The sequence below is a fragment of the Portunus trituberculatus genome, chromosome 49 (genome assembly GCF_017591435.1).
Source record: "Portunus trituberculatus isolate SZX2019 chromosome 49, ASM1759143v1, whole genome shotgun sequence".
In the NCBI taxonomy this organism is placed as follows: domain Eukaryota; kingdom Metazoa; phylum Arthropoda; class Malacostraca; order Decapoda; family Portunidae; genus Portunus; species Portunus trituberculatus.
This window is the reverse complement of record NC_059303.1, coordinates 2,682,860-2,707,859: the sequence shown is the minus strand read 5'-3', so window position 1 is coordinate 2,707,859 and position 25,000 is coordinate 2,682,860. Positions and strand designations below refer to the sequence as shown.

Sequence of the window (25,000 nt, the reverse complement as noted above, 5' to 3'; positions counted from 1 at the left end):
TCCTCCTCCTACTGTCACGCTGCACACCCACACACCTACACCTTCACCTACACCACATACACAGTCACCCACATTCACACCATCACTCATACCCTCACTCACTTCCACACAAAATAATTCATAGCCAAACACACCTTCACCAGACACTCTCACCCTCTCACCATCACTCATCCTCACACCCTCACCCAGACACCATCACTCACACCCACACCCTCCCTGCACCCTCCGCCACACCCTCCCCAGAGCAACGAAAAGTATCATAGAACATTTTTCCCACGTTCAGCTTAGCGTTCCACCTTCGCCAGGTTATTGAACAGGGAAAAAGGAATGTATGCCTATTTTTTTTCTCACACTGGCTCAGAGTACAATGGGGAGGCTCGCACTGCTCATGAATTGCTTTGTGGCAGTTGGAGAAACGGCGACTGAGTGATGGTGGGAGAGGGAAGAGAGAGGGAGATGACGGAAGAGAGAGAGAGAGGAGGAAAGAGAGGGAAGAACCAGGCGGCTTTCCTTTACGCACATATGGTAACCTGATGATCTTATTGTGCACGTTTTTACATTATGGATTCTTGCCTTTATTTACTTTTTTTTTATTTCTCTGTTCCCTTTTCGTTTATGTGTGTATGCTTTATTTGTACATGTTGTCGTTTTTTTATTGATATTTTGTGTGTTTTAGCTTCAGGATATTATTTTTTCTGTTTCCCTTCCGTCCTCTCTGTTTTTATCGTTTTTCGCAGTTTTCGCATTTGTAAGTGCAATATTTTAACGTATCATAGTTTCTTTTCCTTGTTTATTTTATTGAGTATTTTTTTTCCTCCGTGGGTTCTCTCTCTCTCTCTCTCTCTCTCTCTCTCTCTCTCTCTCTCTCTCTCTCTCTCTCTCTCATATAAATCACCGTTTTTCGCTTATATTTCATTTTTTTTTTATATATTTGTGTCAATTGTTTCCTTTTCATTTGTTTTTCATTGTTGTGCGACATGACTTGCTGGGTTTGTGTTTACTCTATTAATATCCTGTTATATTTTACGTGTTGTTATTGTAATGAAAGGATGTAGGCGGTGAATATATCTGATTTAGACTGTCTTTCTATACCTATACCAGCAGACGTAACTCAGACACCACCACCACCACCACCACCACCATCACCATCACCACCACCACCACCACTACCACCACCACCACCAGCGCCTCCCGTCTCCAGTTACCGCGACACTCACCACCGTACTTTTTCTGTCATTTTTTGCTACAGTAACCAGACACAGCTTGTTTCTCCGAGTGTTGAAGGTTTAAGTCTGTTTTTTTCTCCCTCCCTCTCTTTTCTCTCTCTCTTCCTTTTTTTCATATAACTCCACCATGACAGAAACGACTTGTAAAAAAAGAAAAAAATCATGCGTGGTTAACATTTTAAAACATAAGAGAGAGAGAGAGAGAGAGAGAGAGAGAGAGAGAGAGAGAGAGAGAGAGAGAGAGAGAGAGAGAGAGAGCATCAATTTGTTAGTCATAAAATGTGTATTGCTGTATCCTATGCAACTATCATTTGTATCTATTGCTATCTTTGTTTATTATTCTTATGAAATTTCAGCGCTAGCGAGTTATAACAAACCTACATTAACAAGAGCGCTATATGACGAGGCGCCATTTGAAGAAGGAAGTCGGGAAATAGTAAGAAAGTGACGAAGCGACGGAGATTCAGTACAGTCAAGCCTAGTGCGTTGCTTGTTGGTTCAAGGTTCAGTGCCGACAAAGCGAAGAGGAAGAAATACATTGCGTGACAGAGCGAGAGAGGACAGGGAAACATGGGTACCAGTAGCTAGGAGAGGGACGGAGAGACGGGACAGGATGGGAGAGAAGCGAGAGAAGTAGGGCTCACAGGAGGAGAGAGGAAGAGCATAACGGGAAGGATCCTCTCAGATTTCTTCTCCAAACATCATTTGAATGAGATGATACAAGGAAAACAGGATAAAACGCCACGCGGGACGGGACGGGGTGGCCTGTTGCTCCTCCCGCTGACCTGACTCATGGGCGGGAGGACAGAGGGGCGGGAGGACGGAGGAAATGGAAAGCACACGGTTTTGATAAGGGGATGGACATGAGTAGCCAGCTTAGTATAGTAGAGAAGGTGAAGAGGATGATAGAGGATGAGAAGACAATGTTGCCAGCTTAGTATAATAGAGAGGAAGAAGAGAACATTGTTAGCAGCTTAGTCTGATAAAGGAAAAGACAATGTTGCCATCTTAGTATGATAGAGAAGAAGAGGACAATGGTACCAATTTTGTATAGTATTGAAGAGGAGAACAATGTTGCCAGCTTAGTGTGATAGAGAAGGAGGAGAACAATGTTGCCGGCTTGGTATGGTAGAGAAGAGAACAATGTTGTCAGCTTGGTGTGATAGGAAGGGAGGAGAGGACAATGTTGCTAGCTCAGAGGAGAAGGAGACAGTATTGCCAGCTTTGTATGGTAGGAAGAAAAGGCCGAGAGAACATGTGCTGGGATGATTGAAGAAAATAACGAAAAAGACAAATGCATGAAGAGTAAGAAGACAAGCAAGTGCGATAGGCAAGAAAAAAAAAAGCGGGAAGACAAATTCTACTTAATATGGTGAAAGAGAGACAAAAAAACATTAGTAACTGTGAGGAAGGAAGGAATTCTCAGCCTCCACGAATTCCTGCAAGCCTCACATGTCTGAGTCGTCGGAAGAATCAGTCAGCGCCTCCGTCAGTATTTCCGGAGACGGGATTAGGTTGGCCGGAGTCGCGCACAGTCAGCTGGGTAAATATGACGTTCGATCACTTCCACCGAATATTGTAAGCACGAGGAACTATGGCGAGGGAAGGAAGCTGACTTAGAGAAGTACACGTAGCCTCGAACTCACACACTTCTGCGTCCTGTCTCGTCATAGTTTAGCAGGCAGTGTTGGAAATTATTAAGGTTTCCAAGAGTGGTTTCGTGATTCTAGTGAGACTTTAGCGTTCTGGTGATTCTGGTGTGAATTAAATGTTTATCATGATTCTGGTTTCAATGTTTTTTTTCGTGATTCTAGTGATATAATTCAGTGATTTCGTGATTCTAGTGAGTATAATATTAGTTTTCGTGATTTCGGTATAATTAAATGAAAATTCCACATCATAAATTGGTAAAACACGCATGAAAACACGACACATCATGTCTTTTTTTTTTATACCATGTGGACTATTCACGGGAATTTATGGGCTAAAGGAGATACTTTTTGGGGTACCTCCTATCTCAAAGCCCACCCGCTAGGAAACCGTTGCCCCGAGTGAGGAAGCCCAACCTGCACTCGGACCGTGGACAGGATTCGAACCCGTGCGCTTGAAGACCCCTCGGATCCCAAAGCACGCATGGTTCCACTGTACCATGGCGTAATCATAATGAGAGAACAAACCATTCCCAAACATGTGAGTCAATGCGGTGGATGCCTAGATGCTCCTCCCACGCTGAGACCAATGACGTCACGATGGCAAGAAGGAAAAGAGCAACAACTGGAGTGTATCACGCTTACATCCTGCACTCTACTGTAACTGAATCCTTCACGTATGCTTGGCCTCCTGAGTTTCCTTCTCCAGGAAATGCCTCGTGTCTCCGTGAAGAATAACACACTGGCTTTCTTCATGTGAATTTTAAAAGACTTATGTTGTTTTTTGTGTAACGATTTTTTTTATATATATGACGTTTTAGACTTTAGAGAGTCAAGTTATTGTTTTATTTGCGTTGATATGCTATAATGGTTCTATTATGTTGTTCTAATTTTGTCTCAATACAATGACTTTGTTATTTGAACCTTCTAGACGAGTGAGATCCCTGTTCGAGAGAAAGAAGCATTATAATCCATGCATTCTTCTAGTATGTCATTCACATCCTTAATTAAAAACAGATGGATTGGATTTTTAGATAAGGGACACTCATAATTATTTTGACTCGCGAAGCATTTCCTTAGAATGCCCACGTAAAAATAATAAAGACTAAAAAAGATATAGTGTGTGTAAAAAGAAATGTCACTTTCCCAGAAGAGTAGGCTGCTTGACTATTTATATTAACTTAGACAGTGATCTCCTTTGTGTTGCTATTTGACACGTGTCTCCTACTGTAAGACATTTTTCTTTTGTTCTACAGCCACCATTAAACATTACAATTCTTATACACCGAAAAAATATATTCCCTTTCGTTTTCTTATGGGTGGATAACAATTTCCTACACTGCCTCCTTACAGTAGTGAATTGATGGACATAGCAGTGAATACATGACATATTCATTACTTACTATTATGAAGTTCAGAGCCAGGACCAGGAAGAGGTGGAATGTGTCTGGTGAGTCTGAGTAGCACGTGGAAAGGAGCAGTGGGAGAGGAACATGGCAACGGCTCTCATAATAACGAACCTGTCTGCAATGCTTGTGTATTTACGAGTCCTTTGCATTCACGAACCTATTCACGAACGATTGATCTTCTCCCTACTCCCAGTACTCCACCACAGCTAAAGAAAATGGGAAAGGGACACAAAGAAACTGGGAGTGAAGGGGAAATGACAGCTGGGATATAGGACACACAAAGTGGGGTGGGCCATATAGAACTTCCACCTTTGTTACTGAACGTAGTCTAAATGCCGTTACGTGACGCAGGGAACGGCCAGGTGGTATCAGGTGAACGAGTGAGGTACGGGGCAGTAATATCAAGTGTCATGGAAAAGCACGGAAGGGAAGAGGAGGAGGAGGAGGAGGAGGAGGAGGAGGAGGAGGAGGAGGAGGAGGAGGAGGAGGTGGCGTGAGAAAGTGGCGTAAGGAGCAGGTAGCATGAGGCGACAGGACATGGACAAGTAGGTGTCTTGTCTCTATATATTACGTCTGTACTCTGTCATCAGCTGGTGGGTGATTGCATGTCCTTCAGAGAGAGAGAGAGAGAGAGAGAGAGAGAGAGAGAGAGTTGTACCTTTTCATTCTCGTTATACCGAAAAACACTTTCCCCGACAAATATTATTAAACGGAAGGAAGAACCATTAACAAGTATCCCTCCAACCATTCCATTCCCTTCCCTTTCCTTTCCTTTCCTTTTCTCAGTCCCAGACGATAAAGAGGAGAGAAAGAGAGATGGAGGGAAGAGAGGGAAGGAGGGAAGGAGAAAGGACTTGATAGCAGGAGGGCAAGGTCAGATGGAGGGAAGGGAAAGGGAGAGGAAGCACGATGGACTCACCCAACCTTCTTTCCTTCTCTCCTCCTCCTCCTCCTCCTCCTCCTTCTCCCTGCAACAAAGTAATACCTGACTGAAGGACACCGTGATGTACTGGACAAAGCGCCTCCTCTCCCTCTCTCTCCTGCCGCTCCCCAGGTGACTCTCCCTTCATAAATCCACGTGCACCAGCAGCAGCACAACCTCCTCCTCTGTCAGCACGTCCCGGCGAAGTGTCTGCTTGAGTCCCTCGTCCTCGTCTTCCTCTCCTGTCTCTCTTGAAGTCTTGGGAGTATGAGAGTGTATGCTTCGTCGTTCGTCCTGGAAGTGAGGATTGGAAGGGTGTGGTGCGGGATGGTCGAGGTGTCTGTCTGTTGTTAGTGTTGGTCTTGGTGTTGTGGGTGTGTTGGGTTTGAGAAAGTTTGTCTGTTGTGTTGGTGATTGTTCACTGTAAGGGCTTCTATGTGTTTTTTTTTTATTACTTTTACTAATTTGAGTTATTAAATTAGTTCGTCAGAATTCTTTTGTGTTGCTGAGTTTATCATAAACAGTATATTATCGAATTATTTGAGCAGAATTCATGTGTGTTTATTAAGTTATTATAGAGATTCATTGGGTAAGTTTATTGATGACAAATCAAACGAGGTATCAAATTCTCAAAACTGAAAAAGACTTCAATTAATTAATTAGGACTCATAAAGGTTATTGATTCCCATGTATAGAAAGTTATGGCGTAGACAAGTGGCAGTGCGGGAAGAGAAGCCGCGGTGTGCGTCTCAGGAGGACGGGAGGACGGCGCCTCTGTCTTATCAGGCAGATGCAGCCGCTGGGTAGTGACTCTCCAGCTCTTTTTCCGCCTGATTTTTAAGTCCTGACAACGCCTCGCCTGTAATAAGCACCTTAACTTGCCTATTGAGATGTGCGCCTTTTTAACGCTACATCGCGCGGCAAAGTTGTGGATTAATTTAACAGATATACGGATGATTCTCCCCGGCTTTGTCTGCAGTAATTGTGTCGATTGAGCGAGTGGTTCGATACGTGAATTTTACAGCCAAGTCTCAACGAAGCAGCTCGTTAGGGCGTCGGGAACTCTTTCGTGCATGGACAAAAATCCATCGTGTCGTGTTTGTTTTTGATTAGTTGATTCAGCCTCGCAAGACACAAACGTCTTAGTCTGCGTCTTCTAAAGTGTGGCGCTGACTACACCTGCAATATTTGATTAAAGAATGGTGGAAAGCAGTGTCGTTAAAGATGCATCAAGATAATGGATAAAGTCACAAGAAAAGTATCTACCTAAAACAGATTCCTCTTAATTCATAATATCTTTCTTTTCTTTAATTATTGAGTCCATTGCAATCATCTACCACTTTACTTGAGAACCAATTTTTCCTATCTCATATTTAAATCAAACATTATCAAGCTTGAACCAGTTCCTTCTTTCCTCACTTTGATTACTAACCTTTTAAACCCCTACAGAGGACCAAAAGGATAACAAACCAACACTCCTAAGTCTTTAATAGATTCTCATACCACTTTTTCTCCCACCACTCTATACAAACCACTGGTAAGAGAAGTGGAGCAACACAATATTCCTTCTTCCTTCTTTCTTTCACCCTTGGTAGTCTTAAGATCCACTATACGCCCTGAGAAGAGACCTGTTAGTACATTTCCTTTCTTCGTCACGACCCATTTATAGAGTAACGTTCGTCTCGTCTCTCTCCCTCTCTCTCTCTCTCTCTCTCTCTCTCTCTCTCTCTCTCTCTCTCTCTCTCTCTCTCTCTCTCTCTCTCTCTCTCTCTCTCTCTCTCTCTCTCTCTCTCTCTCTCTCTCTCTCTCTCTCTCTCTCTCCTCTGCCTACCTACTCTTTATCAGGCGAATAGACAACACTTCCTGCTCCATAATGCATGACGAGGAGAGAAAAAAAGGACTTAGGTAATGGAGGACTGGAGTGTGACGCCTTTCTTGTCTTTTTTTCTCCTCCTCCTCCTCCTCCTTCTTCTTCTCTTTTTCTTTTTCTTCCTTCTCCTCCTCCTCCTCCTCCTCACGCATCCTCATCTTCTCTCCAGGTGCGGACGCTCATGAAGTGTCGTGAGTCATGGACAAGAGGACTGAAAAAGACATGCTTCTCCTCGGAAAGGTACGTACTTGCTGGGTTTTAGTATCATCTCCTCCTCCTCCTCCTCTTCCTCCTCCTCCTCCTCCTCCCTCTCCTCCTCCTCCTCCTCTCTCTTTAGTTCTCTCTCTCCGCCTCTTTCACTGTAGTGTTTCAGTAATTATTTTTGTGACACTTCATTCCGAGTACTCGACAACGGTGCTCCAGAGAAGAGTGTGTGTGTGTGTGTGTGTGTGTGTGTGTGTGTGTGTGTGTGTGTGTGTGTGTGTGTGTACGTTGGCGTGACCGCTTTTATGCCTCTCTATTAATTATAATTATATGTACCTCACTATATTTCTCGCATAGATACATACATACATGCATACATACATACATACATACATACAGACAGACAGACAGACAGACAGACAGACAGACGGAGAGACAGATAGGTAGACAGACAGAGAGACAGATAGACACAGACAGACAGACAGGAAAACAAATGTACGGAAGCAAAGAAAACAAATGAGTAACGAAATTGACAAAGAAACATGAAAATTGTGAAAAAAATATAACCTGCATCATTCCGAGGAAGCATTGTGGGCAGAAAAAAAAACAAGGAAAATATGAATAACGAGTAAGCGGTTTTCTGTCACTATAAAAAAAAAGTCCTTTATAAACCACAACACAATTCACGGCGAGTAAATTGTGAGGGAGTGAGTGGGAGAGTGAGGGAGAGAGGGAGAGACAGAGGGAGAGAGGGAGACACCTGCCATGTGAGGGAGGGAGAGAGTGAGAGAGAGAGAAAAAAGGGAGGGAGGGAAAATTTTAATTGTGTTGTCGTCATTAATGGTTGACGTGGAGTAATATTTCTCTTGATATAATAACACACACACACACACACACACACACACACACACACACACACACACACACACACACACACACACACGATGGATAGAAAGGAAAAGGAAAAGAAAAAAAAAGTAAGACAAAAGAAAAATGGCGCTCATTATTTACACTACGCAAACCACAGAGTCATTTTGGGTCGTTTTTTTGCGGATAATAATTAAAATCTGCGACGCGACGTCACGGCAGACAGACAGACACAGACGGACGGACAGACGGAGGGAGGGGTAACGAACGAACGAACGAACGAACGAACGAACGGATTAACGGAGAAAAGAAAAAAGAGACAGAAGAAAAATAAATAGAAAAAAACAGCACCAGCACACACATACACACCACAAAACATACAAAAAAACAATAGAGAAAAGCAAAGGAAAAAAAAAACAGTTATAAGGGTTAAAATCGCAGAAGTTCCACAGTATAACGAGACCTTCTTGTTTATCATTACCAAGACGAAGGTCGCAGCACACCCAATACTCCACACAGCGTCCGCCTCTGAAACTAGTCCCTCCCGCAGCTGGGCAGAATTACGAGTAATCCATTAATGGCAAAAACGGGAAGGGAAAAAAGGGACAAAAAACACCGGATATGCAAGAAAAGGGGATTAAGGGAGGAGGGAGAGAGGGGAGAGACCAATAACAACGCTGGAAGGGACCATTTCAGGGAGGGGGAGGGATGAAGAGTTGGAGTTTGCCGAAGGGGAAGAGGAGGAGGAGGAGGAGGAGGAAAGGCCAAGTGAGGACTACGGTGGTTTCAGGGGAGGGTCTTAAGGGAGGCCATGGGGGGGCAAGAGGGGAATTATTACGCTGATTTAATCTTAGTTCTTTAATTAAGTCGTTTCCTTATTTCAGATTTAATTACTCCTTTCAGTAAATCAAGATTATAACTGTGGTGGTGTTAGTGTCGTAGGTAATCCTAATGGAGGTGATTTATCCTGCCTTTCTCTCTCTCTCTCTCTCTCTCTCTCTCTCTCTCTCTCTCTCTCTCTCTCTCTCTCTCTCTCTCTCTCTCTCTCTCTCTCTCTCTCTCTCTCTCTCTCTCTCTCTCTACCTCTGACCCCGCCGCCTGTTTGACCTCTCCCCTACCCTCTACCTTCGACCTACCACCCCCGTCCTGTTTCCCTCTCAGACAACAAACCCCACTCCCCTCTTATCACTTCCCCTCTCTCCTCTCACTTTCTTCCCTCTTACCTCACCGTATTCCCTCTCCCGTCTCACTATATTCCCTCTCCTTTTCTCTCTCCCTTCATCTTTCTCCTCTCATCGTATCACGAGTTATTCTTTTTGGTGGTTTTATTTTAATCTTTGTTATTGATGTGTCTTTCTAATTCCAGTGTGTTTTTGTTGTGCTTTCGTCATATTAGTGCATTTTTTTCAGTTATGTTTATTTCTGCCTTTACTTTAATTCTTTTTTTTATTATTTTCTTATTTTTTCAGTTTCGTAATTGCTTTTGGTATCTTTCATGAGGAGTGTATTTTTCGTTCCTTATATTTCCTCTTTTGCTTTGTCCTGGTTTATCTTTCAATGTCACCCTATTCTTCTATGGTCATTCTTGTCTCCTCGTGTGTGTTATTTGTTCCTTTGATGCTTTTTTTTTTCCTCCGTGTATTTTCACTCTTACTTATTTTTCATTTATTCTTAGTTTCTCATTTTCTTTCTCTAAGTTTGTTCTTTTTCCTCTTCCTTTCCCAGTCTCAAACCATCACCTGCTTTTCTTTTCTGCTCTCTCCTCCTCCTCCTCCTCCTCCTCCTCCTCCTCCTCCTCCTCCTCCTCCTCCTCCTCCTCCTCCTCCTCCTCCTCCTCCTCCTCCTCCTCCTCCTCCTCCTCCTCTTCCACCACCACCACCACTGCTCCTGCTCCTCCTTTCAGCTTCTTAAGACACCCCTCTGGCACCCGCGCCTTGCAATTGCTGGGGCATTAAAGTTGCACAAGTAATCGCCTCTTCTTGGAGAGGATTGACACTAATCCCCTCCCGTCCCCTGCCTGCTCTCCCTCTACTGCCTTGTGTCTTTGTCATTTTGCGGTCCAGACTCTGCTTCTCATCTCACAAGAACCTTCAGCCTTGCATCTCAGCGCTCTATATTCACCATTCAATACCTGAGACACAGCAAGGCACAGTAGGTGTAGTAAGAGACAGTAGACAGTCACCCTCACCTTTTCCAGTATGGCGCTAATTGGAGAGGTCACCCACCTGTCTCTCCTCCCCCGTGTGGCAGTGTTGGAAGCGATGTGTCCTTTGTGCACCGCCATCCATTAAACTTTGAGTGTCTTCCTCTGAGCGCCTTTTTAGGGCCTCGGGTGGCGGTGGTGGTAGTGGTGGTGGTGGTAGATGGAGAGAGAAAAGAGGTGTTTACTTTTTTCTGTGCTTGTTTGTTGTGTTGTTTTGCTTCGTTTTGTTTTGTTTTTGGCTGTGTTTTATTCTTGTCTTTTGTACTCCTGTTTTCCTTGTTTTTGCTTTGTTTTGTTTTTGTTGTCTTGTTCGGGTATACTCTTCATCTCTTCTCTCTAATTTTACTTCTTTTTTCTGTTTTTCTACCTCTCCCTCTTTCTCTCCCCCGTTACTGCAAATCTTTCACACCCTTTTCCAGACACTTCCTCACTTTCTCCTTAGTTTACCTTTCCTTACCTTCCATTTCATTTAATTTCATTCCATTCCATTCCATTCCATTTCCTTCCCTTTGCCTCTCACCTCATTCTGTTTCATTGCTTTCAGTTTCCCCTCACTCATCCTCTTCATCACCCTCTTCTTACTTCTACGTATCTTTCTTTTCATTTCCACCTCTTTTCCTCCTTTCTCTTTTCTCTCACTCGTTTTTCTCTCCATCGTTTTGCCAAGCCCAGACCGCCTCCTCTCCCTTCCCTTCTCTCTCCCTTACTTTACCTTTCCTTTCCTTACCTTACATTTCTTTTCATTTCATTTCATTTCATTCTTTCCCATTTCCTTCCCTTTCCTTCTCATCTCGTTCTGTATTCTTGCATTTCAATTTCCCGTCAATCATCCTCTTTTTCGCTTCTTACTTCTACATATCCTTCTTTTCATTTTCCCTTTTTCTCCCTTTTCTCTTTCCTCTCGCTCGTTTTTCTCTCCATCGTTATGCCAAGCCCAGACCGCCTCCTCTCCCTTCCCTTCCCTTCCCTTCCTGGCTCTCGGCAAACACCCGAGATTTGAATACCCGAGTCTGCCTGATTCAACTTGGAATATTAAAGAATACAGAAGTCATTAAAAACAGGACCCAACTTTGCTCGTTTTAATAATCTGGGCGAGCTAATGGCAGTCTCGCTAATGCCGCCACCCAAAACAATTTCACTGCCAGCCTCTTTGTTTACTGTAGGCCACAGCGCGGGGCTTTGTTTTGAACCCCTTGTCTTGGTCTTGGTCGTAAGTGTTCGTGTTTTCTGAGTGTTCTTGTTTTGCTCTCCTCTCTTTCTTTCTTTCTCTCTCTTTTGTGTGATTGTTGTTTTTGTATTTCACTGTGTGTGTGTGTGTGTGTGTGTGTGTGTGTGTGTGTGTGTGTGTGTGTGTGTGTGTGTGTCCTTATTTTTCTGTTCTGGTTTCTTGTTTTTCTTTTTACTTGGTTTTCTTTTTTGTTCTTGATATTGTTGCTGCTCCTTTTCCTCTTGTTTGTTTTTCTCCTCCTCCTCCTCCTTCTCTGGAAAATTTTTGAAGGGTTTATTTTTTCACATTTTCTTCTTTTATTTATTTTGTTCTTGAATATCGTACATATGTGGGTTTTTACTTTTATGTTTTGAGGAAAAGTTTCTATCTGAATATCAATTGTTGACTGGGCTGCTCTTTTTCATTTATTTATTCTATTCTATTTCAATTTAGTCTAAGATTCGGGTATCTTGAGGCTCTCAGAATCACATTGTTTTGGAGCCTTACTATAGCTTCCAAAAACGATCCTGTCCTTTTAACTTCAAATAAGAAAATACAAAATATAAGCAAAAAAACCATATTTCACCTTTTTTTTTACCCAGTGAGATGTTTAGAGGTGGATGAAACACACAAACAAATATCTCAGACTTTGTGATGAAGGAAAACTACACCGAAATATTAGTAAACAAGTCAAAATCATGTACACCATCACAGTAACGTCATTTTCACTTCACTTTAAAACACGCCGCTACAAATTTAACGACATAACATTCACGCTACTTCCCCACTGATGTTTCCGTTGATGTTGTTGTTGTTATTGCTGCTGCTGCTGTTGTTGTTGTCGGTGGTGGTGGTGGTGGCAAGGCTCAGTGCGTCTATGGCAGAGAGTAAATCCGTAATGGGAACCTGCACGCTACTCATTACGGTAAATTAAGGTAGATATGATAAGTACACGAATCTTCCACATCCATTACCGCTGCCTTTCCGTTTCGTGGTGTTGTGTCTTTACCGGTTCATCATTCATAGGACTCTGGATCACTAAGAACTGACCAAACTGCCATCGTAAGAAATCTAGCGAGAGAAGCTGCGACAAACCATCAGATCTGCACGTGGTAGTTCTTATATGAAACTTGCTTATCTGTTTTGTTTCCTCCTATCTTCAACATTTTCAAATTTGTGTGATCTTTTAAATCTTACTTTTTTTCTCTCTCTTATTACTGTTGCTGCTCCTCTTTCGCCTATTTTTCTCCTCCTCCTCCTTGTCCTTGTCCTCCTCCTCCTCCTCCTCCTCGTCCTCCTCCTCCTCCTCCTCCTCCTCCTCCTCCTCCTCCTCCTCCTCCTCCTCCTCCTCCTCCTCCTCCTCCTCCTCCTCCTCCTCCTCCTCCTCCTCCTCCTCCTCCTCTCCTCCTCCTCCTCGTCCTCCTCGTCCTCTTCCTCCTCGTCGTCCTCGTCCTCCTCGTCCTCCTCCTCCTCCTCCTCCTCCTCGTCCTCCTCCTCCTCCTCCTCCTCCTCCTCCTCCTCCTCCTCCTCCTCCTCCTCCTCCTCCTCCTCCTCCTCCTCTAGAAAAAAATGTTCAAAGTTTTTCCTAATTTATGTTCTTTCTCTTATCTTGTTTTATCTCTTGTGTTGTTGTTAAATCTCATACATTTGTGAATTTGTACTTTCATCTTCCTATTGACTCTACACTAATGACATAATTGCTGAGTGTCTGGTATCGATACATGACTGTTTGGTGAATTACATGGACACCTCCAGAAATACTTTTAAGTCCAATTTAGGAACCATTTCTTTAACTTCTTTACCTTCAAATTATATTATTTTTATTTTGCTTTGTTTTTTTTCTCCTACACGTATAACAAAAATACTGATAGTTAAGACGATATTTTTTTTTTATGTAAGAGTGGAAATCTGACCAAGGGCAACAAAAATTATTTAACAAAAAGGCCCACATAGATGCCAGGTCCCGAGCATGTCCGAGAGAGTTAACCCCCAAAAAAATAGATAAATGTGTTGAAACCTCCCTCTTAAATTATTTCAAGTCACAGAAAGATGGAAATACAGAGCAGGTAGTGAGTTCCAGAGCTTACCAGAGTCAGGAGCACGTCAGGAATATGAGACAGAAAACACAGGGCAAGTCAGGGAGTACATAGTCTGGAGGTTCCTTTTATTACCAAGATGAGGAGGAAGGGATGGGAGTGAAGGTAGGCAGAAAAAGGAATTAGATGAAGATGGAGAAGGAGGAGGTGCACCATTGAGTCTGCGGCGGCTCCAAAGTTTCCTCGTCACTCACATCATCAATCCGTATTAATCTATATTTCTTTTACCTCATCTACTCATCAAGCCATTCACTCATCTGCCCCTTTTTGAGTCATCGGATAAGTTTTCTCGCTACTCACGTCATCAATTTACATTTATCTTATTCCTTCATTCCATTTACTTACCCCACTTGGTCTTCCTCTTCCTCCGCCTCCCTCCTCCCTGTCCGCAACTCCACTCTCACCCCGTCTCTATTGCTTCCCAATTTTCATTTAAGCATCCCATTTCTCTTTCATTCTCTTTCTCTTTGCTCCCTGTCTGCAATCCTCCTTGCTATTTTTACCATTTCTCCTACTATCTCCTACTCTCCTGTTTTTGTTTACCTCATCTTCAATACCTATTCTCATTTTCTTTTCCCTCTATTTTCTTCTACATCTCTCACATTCTCTATCTGTCCATCTCTCTGCCGTCCAATCATTCCCTCTTCCTCTCCGTCTCCCTTTCCCTTTCTCTTTCTCTTTTCTTCTCCCTCTTTCTCCTCCTCCCTCCCTCAACACAAACAATGAATGAACAGACCCAAGTGCCAAGTTCCACCGCCACAAAAAACGGAGATACACGAACCTAAAATAACCTGGGATGGAATATTTACGTGGGTGACGTGAGGCAGGTGAAGCAAGGGAGCTGTCATGCCCTCGCTCCCATTCCATCCCTGCCCGCCTGCCCCCCTACCACCCTCACAAGCCACCCATACCCATTACCTCCATCACAGCGTCTTCTTTCTCAATTCCTCCTCTTCCCATCCCAGAAAAACAGTGAATCGTAGAATTATCGCTTTAAATTACCCCAGAAGTTAATCCATAGAGATGCACTGCAGGAGACACACTCTGGGCGTAAGGTGGGGATTCCTTCAAAAAGGCACGCGTTTGCGAACCTTATCCACCAGGTACAGCGTAGATCTTGCCTCCCCCGACCCATCCTGTAATGGAGTTGCTTCATATTTAATGGAATCTCGACTCTGAGTCTAATTATACGGCGAAAATTTGATCAGAGTCAGTTAGATGCACTGCACGACTCGATGCCACTCGGGTAAACAGCAGGAGCGAGGCTGACTGGCGGATTCCCTTCCTCCTGGAGATAAACACGTTACCCCTCCACTCCTACTACCCCTCCACTTCCTCCTCCTCCCCTGCCCCTTCCTGCCCTCCTCTCCCCATCCCCCTCCTCGGTGCCCCACAGCCGCCACCAAGTAGTCAACCTTATAAAGCTAAGTGGTTCTGTTCGCAACTTTCTTCTTACTCCAAAATCTGGCAAAAATTCAGGCGTCCCTCATCTAAGTACCATTATCCCGGGGAACTTTCATCTCGTGGACAAACTTCTTCATTTAGCTATAACAAGCTTTCAATATACTTTCTTTGCATTAATTTCGCTCTTGCAAAAATTGGAGAGCCTTTCGCTTAGCCTCCTGCCAAAATTGTCAAAAAATACGGTCTTACCCTGTCTAGGACGCGAGTAAAAAATAAGCTTCAATTTTTGCTCATCAGTTGATATTCAGAGGCGAGTATCTCTAATGGCTTTGCTAACTAGTGCAAATATTTTTATCCGTCCGGCTCTAATGCAGTTTTGATATTTTATACAATCACCATTATGAAGGGCAAGAGAGGGAGAGGAGAGGGAAGGAAGAAAGGAGGAGGAGGAGGAGGAAGAGGAGGAGAGAAAGACTGCACCTGACTCTCTCTCTCTCTCTCTCTCTCTCTCTCTCTCTCTCTCTCTCTCTCTCTCTCTCTCTCTCTCTCTCTCTCTCTCTCTCTCTCTCTCTCTCTCTCTCTCTCTCTCTCTCTCTCTCTCTCTCTTTCTCTCTCTTTCTTTAATTTTCTGGATCTCACTCCCTCCTTCCCTCTCCCCTTCGCTCTCCTTCGCAATGTTTATCTCACTCCCTGTCTTCCTCTCACAGTCCATTTACTCATTCGCATTCCATTTCTCTCTTTGGCCTTCCCTTCCTAAACCCTCTTCCAATCCTTTCTCGCCCTTTTTTTTTTTTTACTTCCTCACCTCATTAGTGTTCTATTCCTTTCATTGCTTCATTTTGTTATTTAATCCCTTTTATTTTCTAGTCTATTCATGCATCCTTCCTTCGTCTCTTCCTTCATTTCTTCATTCCTTTCTTTCTTTCCTCCGTCCTTCCTCTCTACGTCCGTCCCCTTATTCCTTCCTTTCTTTTATCGTTCCTTCATTCCTTACCCCCAATCTCTCCTCCTCCTTCATTTCTTCCCTCCCTCCCTCCCTCCTCATCCATCCATCCTTCCCTACCAGTCACCCTCAGGAGATGCACTTTTGACCTGATCTAAAATAATTTTCCTCAGAGCCTCGACTTGTCAAAACTCCTGGTCTGGCAGTGCTGGTGGTGACACGAAGGAGACGACGCTGCGCTGCACTTAGCACTTTTTTGAAGACTGACACATGTAGGATAGGAAAAGAAAAGGACAAGTAAAAGAGTTGGGAGGGACTGGAAAAGGATTAATGACTTGGAGAACAGTGCAGGGCGTGTATAAAGATGTGTTGTTTATGGTGAGGCAGATGTGATAATATGAAGGAATTGATCAGTTGAAAAGTATATGAAATAGTGATGGAGATTTATATACTAGTAATGACAAAAAGAAAGAATGGATAGTAAATATAGAATAATGAAAAGGATTAATGGCGTTGATTAAAAGAAAAGGGCAAAAAAATGTGATTTCTTTCATGTAAATATATATCAAAGGCAAAGGCATTGTATATTATTTACTTATTTATCTTTTATTCGCTCTTATATTTATCTATCTATTTACTTGTTTGTTCATTATTTTCTCCTTTTTGCAGTAGACTAGTGTTACTTCGTTCGTTAATCTAGTTATTACGAACTCTTCTTTTTAGTAACTGCTGATTTCTCAAAGTAATCACACATTGAGATTAGTGTAATTTATTATTAATGGCCTCTCACATATGATAACTAAGTAGGAATTGAAGCATGCGATAACAACAACAATAACTACTATTACAACAACAACAACAACTACTACTGCTGCTGCTGCTGCTGCTGCTGCTGCTGCTGCTGCTGCTGCTACTACTACTACTACTACTACTACCATTAATAATAATAATAATAATGATAATAATAATAATAATACCACCATCACCACCACCACTACTACTACTACTACTACTACTACTGTTACTACTACTACTACTACTACTACTACTACTACTACTACTACTACTACTACTACGATAAAAACCACCCTCGTCTCACTCCTTACTACCCTCGCGGCCTCCCCACACCCACACCCTCACCCATGCCCCCTCAACACACACACGCGCCATCAGACATCACCACAACACCAACACAAACTTGGCCGGGCCTCAGCAAGCACAGGTAAAACAGGTAAAACACCATTACCGCCACACTCAAACAGCCCCGTGTCTGTAATTATTAATGGGGGGACTTTTGCCTTCCCGCTGCCTCGTAATTGGGTTGGTGCTCCTCAAAATACATAAAAGACTTGGCGGCTTTTAACTCCATCTTTTTTCATAATATGTTTACGTTTCAAAAGCGACAGTTTAAACTTTTTCCACACAAGTTTGAAACACCGACTCAGTAATTCATCCAAAGAATGCCATAATTACTTTGTCGGTGGAAATAGCGCAGCGTAGCGGCGGCGGTGGCAGTGGTGGTGGTGGTGGTGGTGGTGGCAGCGTCTTCTAATGTTTTGGTTCGTGTTTTCCGCCCGGCCTCGACTTGCCTCAAATTTGCATTCTTGTTCTAAAATATTTAGTTTGCCTTGTGGCGGACTAGTGTACGAAAGATATTCGGGCGAAAATGTTAGTTTTTAATGCATTTTATATTTAGCAAAGTGAATGCCATCTTTTTTGAAAAGTACAAGAATCCAATGAAATTTCATCGAAGCGGCCAGAACTTGTAGGACAAAACTTGCGTATGAGATATTCATTTTCTTCTCGGGTTTAATCAAATTTTGATTAGCCAGCGTCTCGCACTTTCCAAACTAATTTCAATTTGATGCGTGTTGTAAATGATGTTAGCGGCGGCGAAGAGAGGATTGCATCTCGCGGCGTCGCCCCACACGGAGGAATTGATTACGAGGACCTCAGTGCCCTTGAGCAGGACGGGGGACTGGGGGCAGGGCGGGAGGCGGGGGGCGGCGAGGGGCGCAGGACTCCCAGCTGCATCCTTCTTTCCTTTTTTCTTAATCTCTCCTTCCATCGATCTTCCTTTCCCCTCGCATGCCCCCTCACTGTCCTCCCTTTCCCTCCCCGTAGCTCCGATGCAGGACTTGTTCCCTCACATTTCCCCCTCTTAAATGATCCTTCCTTACCTTTCCCATTGAGTTTAGAATACAAGACTCCTTTCCCCTCCCACTCTTCGCCTCACTCACCCCTCTTCACCTCTCCCTCGTAAAGTGTGGAAGGCTCCCTCGCCGCCCTCATTCTCCCCTTTGACCTCCACTGCACCTCTGCTCCCCCCCACTCGGCCCCCTCTACTCCCCCTCCAGCACTCGACACACACACATTGATAGCCGTACGTGGCGACCTTCACTCCTTCAATTACTTGTCTGCTCTTTTTCTCATCTGTTCGTTCATTATTGCGTTGTTTAGCTTCTTTTTGTTATTCATTTGTACATACGCGAAAAGTCAAATTTGATCGTGTACTATATCTAAGCAAAAAAAAAATAAAAGAAAAGTGGTTGTAATAGTAATGATGAGGAAAGTTTTTTTTCTTTTATCTTTCTTTTTTTTAGGGTTAGAAAGAATTTGAGGCCTAATTTCATCTTCCACAATTGCCTCTTCACACCACCACCACCGCCACCAGCACCACCACCACCACCACCACCACCACCACCACCACCACCGCCACCACCACCACCACTACCTCTTCCTCTTCTCATCCGTCCCTCCTTCCGTCCCTCCCTCCTCCGCTCTTCCTTCCCTCCTTTTCCTTCCTCAGACTCTGAAAAGGTTACCCACTTTAGGGAAAATTGTGGGTATGTCGCCTCGTGCCCTAACATTAGTGACTATTACACTTGTAATCCAATTAAAACCTGGGTAATTAGGCGAGGCAGGTTGACCGTGGCTGAGGTGATGCCTCCTGACGCCCTCCCAGCCCCGGCCCCGCCCCTCCACTCACCCCTCACCCCTCCACTTCTCTTTCATGACATTCAATTAATCTTTATTTTCCCAACCACGTGCTTCTTGCTGCTTTCACCTCACCTGTACTTCATTTTTTGCTTCCTTCACTATTTTCACCTAATTTTCACTTAGGTAACTGAGTTTTTTTTATTCTTTATTTATTGTTTTAATCATATTGGTTTTCATCTATCACTATTACCTAATGTTTTCTTACCTGTGTTTCTTTTTTGTATTTATTATTTCAATTCACCTTATTTTATTTTTCTTTAGTTTTCATCCACGTGCATCTTGTTAGTTTCACTTCATCTGCATTTCATTTGCTACTTATTTTCAGTATTTTTCACCTATTATTCGCATACTAATGTTTGTTTACTCATTAATTCATCTTATATATTTTATTTCAGGTATGCTTCTCTTTTTATTTTCTACTTTTTATGAAATTATTCACATCTTTTTACTCATTGTTTTCTTAGATTTTTCCTTTTATCTCTTATTTTCATTTGACTTCTTTATTATTCACTCTATTTTCATTAGACTCTTTTATTATTCTACATATTTTCACTTATTTTTATTTATTATTATAATCATTGTACGTCTTTCTAAACTATTCTGACGAAATTAGTTTGTTTTCATGTCCCTCGTTGTATAACCTTCTTAGTTTGTTTCATGGTTACTTTCCAGTGATTCGATTTTTTTTTTCTGCTCTTGGTTTGACATTGCACTTTTCTTCCATCACTGTTTTCATGTGACTGACATTCCTGGAACTTTTTTCTTCTTGGCATGGTTTAATTTTGGTATAATTTTTCTGCCACTAATTTCATATGTGATATTTTTGTTACCCAACCAAGTAGTCATTCTTTTTTTTTTACTTTGCCTACTCTTCACATTTTCCTTTATTCTTTTTCCTGGAGTTACTGCTTCCTTCTAACTCTGCTATTCCTTTACTTTAAATTCTTCCCGGCACACACACACAGTTAACTTTTATCACTACAACCCACGAGTTTCTCTTTTTCCTTTGAAATCTACATTTTCTCTGTAGGATTTCCCTTGACGTGTAACTCTCCCATTCCTGTTTTTCCTCCCCAGTTTAGTTTGTTCGCGGCACTCATTCGATCTTTACTTTCTCAGCGCGTGTTCCTTGCTCCCCTAACTTTATACTGTAAACAGGAACGCGATTTTTTTTTTAATAGTCTCTCGCTTCGTCCTTCTTTTCTACCATTTAGCGTCCTCCCTTTAAGTTCTTTTCATTACTTTGTTCACCTTTCCCTTCACACTGCCACCCTCTTGTACCCATGCTGTTTACTTGAAGTGAAGTGTGCAGAGTGACGAAGGACATTGAGGTCGAGATAGGGTGGGGCAGGACATGGAAAGATTGAGAAGAAAAGAAAGGCTGAGAAACGTGTAGGGTGAGACAGAATGAGGCAAGGTGAAATGAGACACGTTAAGCGCGAGACAGGATGACCAGTGGTAAGGAATGGTGAGGCTGAAAGATACGTTCAGGGTGAGGTGTAAGTGAAACAGGGTAAGATAAGGGATGTGGAGCTCAGAACACGTTGAGTAAAGTGAGAAAGGGTTAGGAATAGTGAGGTAAATGACGTGAGAGTCGGTGCAGGATGACAGGGAGATGGGTGGGGGGGAGAGATAGAGGAGGGTGACGGGTGATAGATGATGGATGAGAGATGCCAGATAAATTAGAAGCTTCTCCCTCATCAACTCGCCTCATCAACTCTTTCTCATAGTCTTTCTTCTCGTGTTTGTCTTTCTTCCTCCTCCTCTTGCTTCTCCTCCTCTGTTTTCTCTCCGTCCTCTCCTCTCTTTTTTCAGTCTAGTAATTATTCATCAAAATTAACATAGACTGGAGTAGGTTAAGTGGTGAAAAATATTGACAGGAAGTGATAAGAATGAATGTAAACAAAAAAAGTAAAAGTGTAATCAAAATATTCATGTAATTAGAGTGCCTTGTTTTTTTTTCTTTCATCTTTCTATATTTTTCTATATGTAGTTATTTTTTTCCTTATTATCTCAGTGATTTTTTTCAAACTGCCATTTTTATCTTTTTTGCAGTATTTTGTTTTAGATTTTCATTTGATTATTCTTTGTCGTGGGTGGCCAGTGTGACGGTGCGATCCTTCCCTCCCTCACCCACTACCCACCGCCCACAACCTTTTTAAGCTCCATCCAATATTATACACACCCATCTCTCTCTCTCTCTCTCTCTCTCTCTCTCTCTCTCTCTCTCTCTCTCTCTCTCTCTCTCTCTCTCTCATTACACGTTTCCTCAACCACACCCATTTCCGTGTCAGCGCCATGCTCTCTCTCGTCCCTCGCCCCAAGTGCTTCCCCTCCCACATAACTTTTTTTCACACGCACCTTTCCTCTCACCATCCCGGGTACAGTAACACACACATTTGGTTCTGGAGGTCTCCGTTGTGCCGCAGGAGGAGGAAAGAGGCTGCCTCCCGCCCTCCCGAAAACCCGCCGCCAGATGAGGGTGTTTGGCGGCATCTGGGACCGCAAATGATGAACCGAGTGTCGAAATGGACGGGTGAGAGAAGCCAGATCACCAGTTTAAGGACAAGATGACTGGGTAACTCGGACGGATGACCACTTTTAGGGGCGAGATGATCGGCTAATGGCAGCGAGTGACCGCCCTCACTTACTCCCGAATGTCTGCATCCGGTACCCGCCGCGCCCATCGTCCCCGCCTGGAAGTGTAAACCTGTCATGTAGCTTCTGAGGACGGATGAGGTCTCGGCGGCACCTTGGGCGAGGGTTGATGTGACCGTGTGTGTGTGTGTGTGTGTGTGTGTGTGTGTGTGTGTGTGTGTGTGTGTGTGTGTGTGTGTGTGTCCAAACGACCATCGCACCGTCGCCTCGGGTGACGCAGCGCCTCACTCGTCTTGGGAGATACTCGGACAATTGAGAGACAAGTGAAAAGTAGTTGTGGTGGGAGGGCGTGGCAGTGCGGCGCTCGTCGTGAGCGTCTTGTCCCTCCGCGACCACCAGATGCATCCTTGAAGGACTCCTCACTCCACACCCGGCACCGCGGGAGCTGCCTAGTCAGTCTTCCTTCTTCTAAAACTTTCAACATGCAAATTCATTACTCAAGTCAATTTGCGTTTGTTAGCTTTAGTAATTCATTGTTGTAGAGTGTGTGGCGGTGTGCCACAAGCCACACATCTGCGCCACGCTGGCGGCAGCCTCATCCTCACCTGAGACGCCTTGAATAAGACGTGGCGGGGCAGGGCGCCTCTCTTCAAGGTTTCGTATCGCTCGTCAGTAAGACATCACCGTGTGCGGCTGTGGCAGCCCCTGGTGGGCGTCCCGTAGCGGCACCGCGGGGGGGTGGGCGTTGTAGTCATCTCGCCAAGTGGTAACAGCCCACCCGGGGACGCGACGCCCTAGTGGTCCTGCTCCCCCCGCTGTCCGGCATGAAGGCGGCCACACAACACATCCACTCACAGCTGAGCCCAGCGGGAGCCCGCCTTGCCTGCCCCTCACCTGCCTGCATTACTACCTGACTTATACTCACGCAGGAGGAGGCACCTTAGCACCTGTCAGGAAAACAAAGGTGATTCCAAATACTATAGCAATTACGGTGATGCCAGAGACGCTCGGGTGCTTCAGGTCTAGAGGGCCATCCAAGAGGCTGGGATACCTGGTTACCATAAAAGATAAATTAAGTAGACTCGACGAGAGAATGAAAAATTGTAAGCAAGTCCCCTTCAACAAGTAGAATATTCTTTTGATCTTGAACGAGCAAACAAACTAAATTACCTGGAAACCAAGCTGGAAGAAAAATAACCTGTCCCACTGCGAGGCTGCGTATAATAATTTCTTAAAGCAGTGCTAGGGCGGGCCGCCTCCTGCTTGTAGGGCGAGGAGCCTCACCCTCACCCAGCGGCAGACGTCCTGGAAATGAAACGTCAGTCAATCACAATTTACTAAGGTGGCGAGGCGGCACCCCCCTGCTGGAGTGTGGCAGGACGCTGGTGATGGAGTGGCGGGAGGGGGTGGTAAAGGAGGAGGAGGAGGAGGGGGAGGAGGTGGAAGAGGGTATAGGAGGCAGAAAGGGCTGGGAAGGGAAGGAGGGAGGGTAAAGAAATGGTGAAAATTCTGTGAAAAGGAAGTAGATTTGATGAAGAAACTTGATAAACTGAAGAGAAATAGCGAAGGAAAAAACTGAAATAAAGAGGAATAAGGACAAGGGAATAGAGATGAATAGTGAAAGACTGAAGAGAAGAAATACACATGACGAAGAAACTAGTAGTGTCGCGAAATAAGCAAATAGTTCATCTCACGGTTAAAGCAAGACTGAAATGAAGAAGAATAAGGAAATACGAAGCAAAATACGTATGTACAGAGGCGGGGGATCGACAGAGTGTAACGGAGAAATAACATGGAGGGAAGGAGACGAAGGGAAACAAGGCATACTGAAAAAAAAAGCCCGGAAGGGAGGAACAAGCAGAGGAAGGAGGGAAGAGGGAGATATTAAGAGGAAAGTAAATTATACAGAACGCAGATAGTTTGATGGGGAAGTAAAGCAAAGCGGAAGGGAGGAGAATAAAGAGAGAGAGAGAGAGAGAGAGAGAGAGAGAGAGAGAGAGAGAGAGAGAGAGAGAGAGCAGGGGCTTTAAAGGAAGATGTATTGGTAAAAAATGGCCACTCGGTATTTTTTCCTTCGTTCAATATTCACGTACTATTTGTTGTTCATTTCTTGAGTGTTTATCAATAATTAGGTCGCGTGTGTGTCTTGGCCCAGCTCTGAGATTTAAAGGTTCACGCTGACCTGGGAATCTAATTAATGTGCTACGTGTGAACTGAATGTATTTTATGCTTCCTTTATTTATTTTTCCTTAGAAGCATTATATTCATCACAAGAATCGTGTATTTCTAAGAGATATAATTTAAGAATTGAATTTTCACTGAAGCTGCAAAATCATTATAATTTCACTCAGTACTTCGAGAGAAAAAAAAATCATGTGTATTATTTCTTGTGCTCCTAAAAACAAGTTAGTCAATAAAGAAAGATAGAAAGACGGAAAGAAAAAAGAAAAAGAAAGAAAGATGGAAGTAGGAAAGAAAGAAGGGAAATGGAAAGAAAGAAAAAGAAAGAAAGAAAAAAGGAAGAAAAGATTTGATGGAAGTAGGAAAGAAAGAAAGGGAAAAAAAACGAGAAAATAAGGAAAGAAAAGAAAAAGCAACCCCATCAAATCTGCAAGGGAACTGGCAACTAAGTAGGCCTTTTTGTTTACTCTTTCTGTTACCCAATTGGCCAATTTCCCCTCTTACATAAGAAAAAAATCACACACAACACGACAAACAAATCCACATCTAGTCTCAGTCAACACTTAACGAGCAAGAACAAAACCTGACATGAAAAAGAAAAAGAAGGAAAAAAAAAATGGACAGCATGAGACGCAGAACACGAGCAGCAAGTCATCACGGTGGTGTAATTAAAGCCGCGTCGCCATCTTTGTTTTGCGCTGCGGGGTTGGCGGGGTGACGGGGTGGCTGGGGCGCTGACGGGTGTTTCCTGCATGGGTGACGTAAATAGTTCGTGCTGATGATGGATGAGTCTCCCCTTGTGACGCGTTGGCTGACGTAACAACTAGGTATGTATTTTTTTCTCTTTTTTTTTTTTCTTCGTGTGTGTGTGTGTGTGTGCGTGTGTGTGTGTGTGTGTGTGTGTGTGTGTGTGTGTGTGTGTGTGTGTGTGTGTGTGTGTGTGTGATGCTCAGTTGTTGTTGTTGTTTAATTGGTGTTGATTTAGCGGAAAATTAAAACGGAAAGAAGTTGAGACAAAGGGTGAATGATATTGGTTTGTCCTTTTGCTACTTCCTTATATATATATATATATATATATATATATATATATATATATATATATATATATATATATATATATATATATATATATATATATATATATATATATATATCTTTTTTATTATTTTTTATCTGCTCTTTCATAATCTTGTTTTCTGTTCCTTCGTAGTCAAATGTTAA

General features: G+C 43.3%; 1 long non-coding RNA gene across 4 annotated transcripts in view; it reads left to right on the top strand.

Moving 5' to 3' along the window:
- LOC123499079 overlaps positions 1–25,000 on the top strand; it is a 188,647-nt gene that overhangs the window by 87,909 nt on the left and 75,738 nt on the right. For 3 of the 4 annotated variants that reach the window (XR_006672873.1, XR_006672872.1, XR_006672874.1), the window contains exon 3: positions 7,246–7,316. This is a non-coding gene — a long non-coding RNA (uncharacterized LOC123499079). Of the gene's footprint in view, positions 1–7,245; positions 7,317–16,173; positions 16,527–25,000 lie in introns of those variants that run through there. The other variant, XR_006672871.1, reaches the window with a different exon arrangement.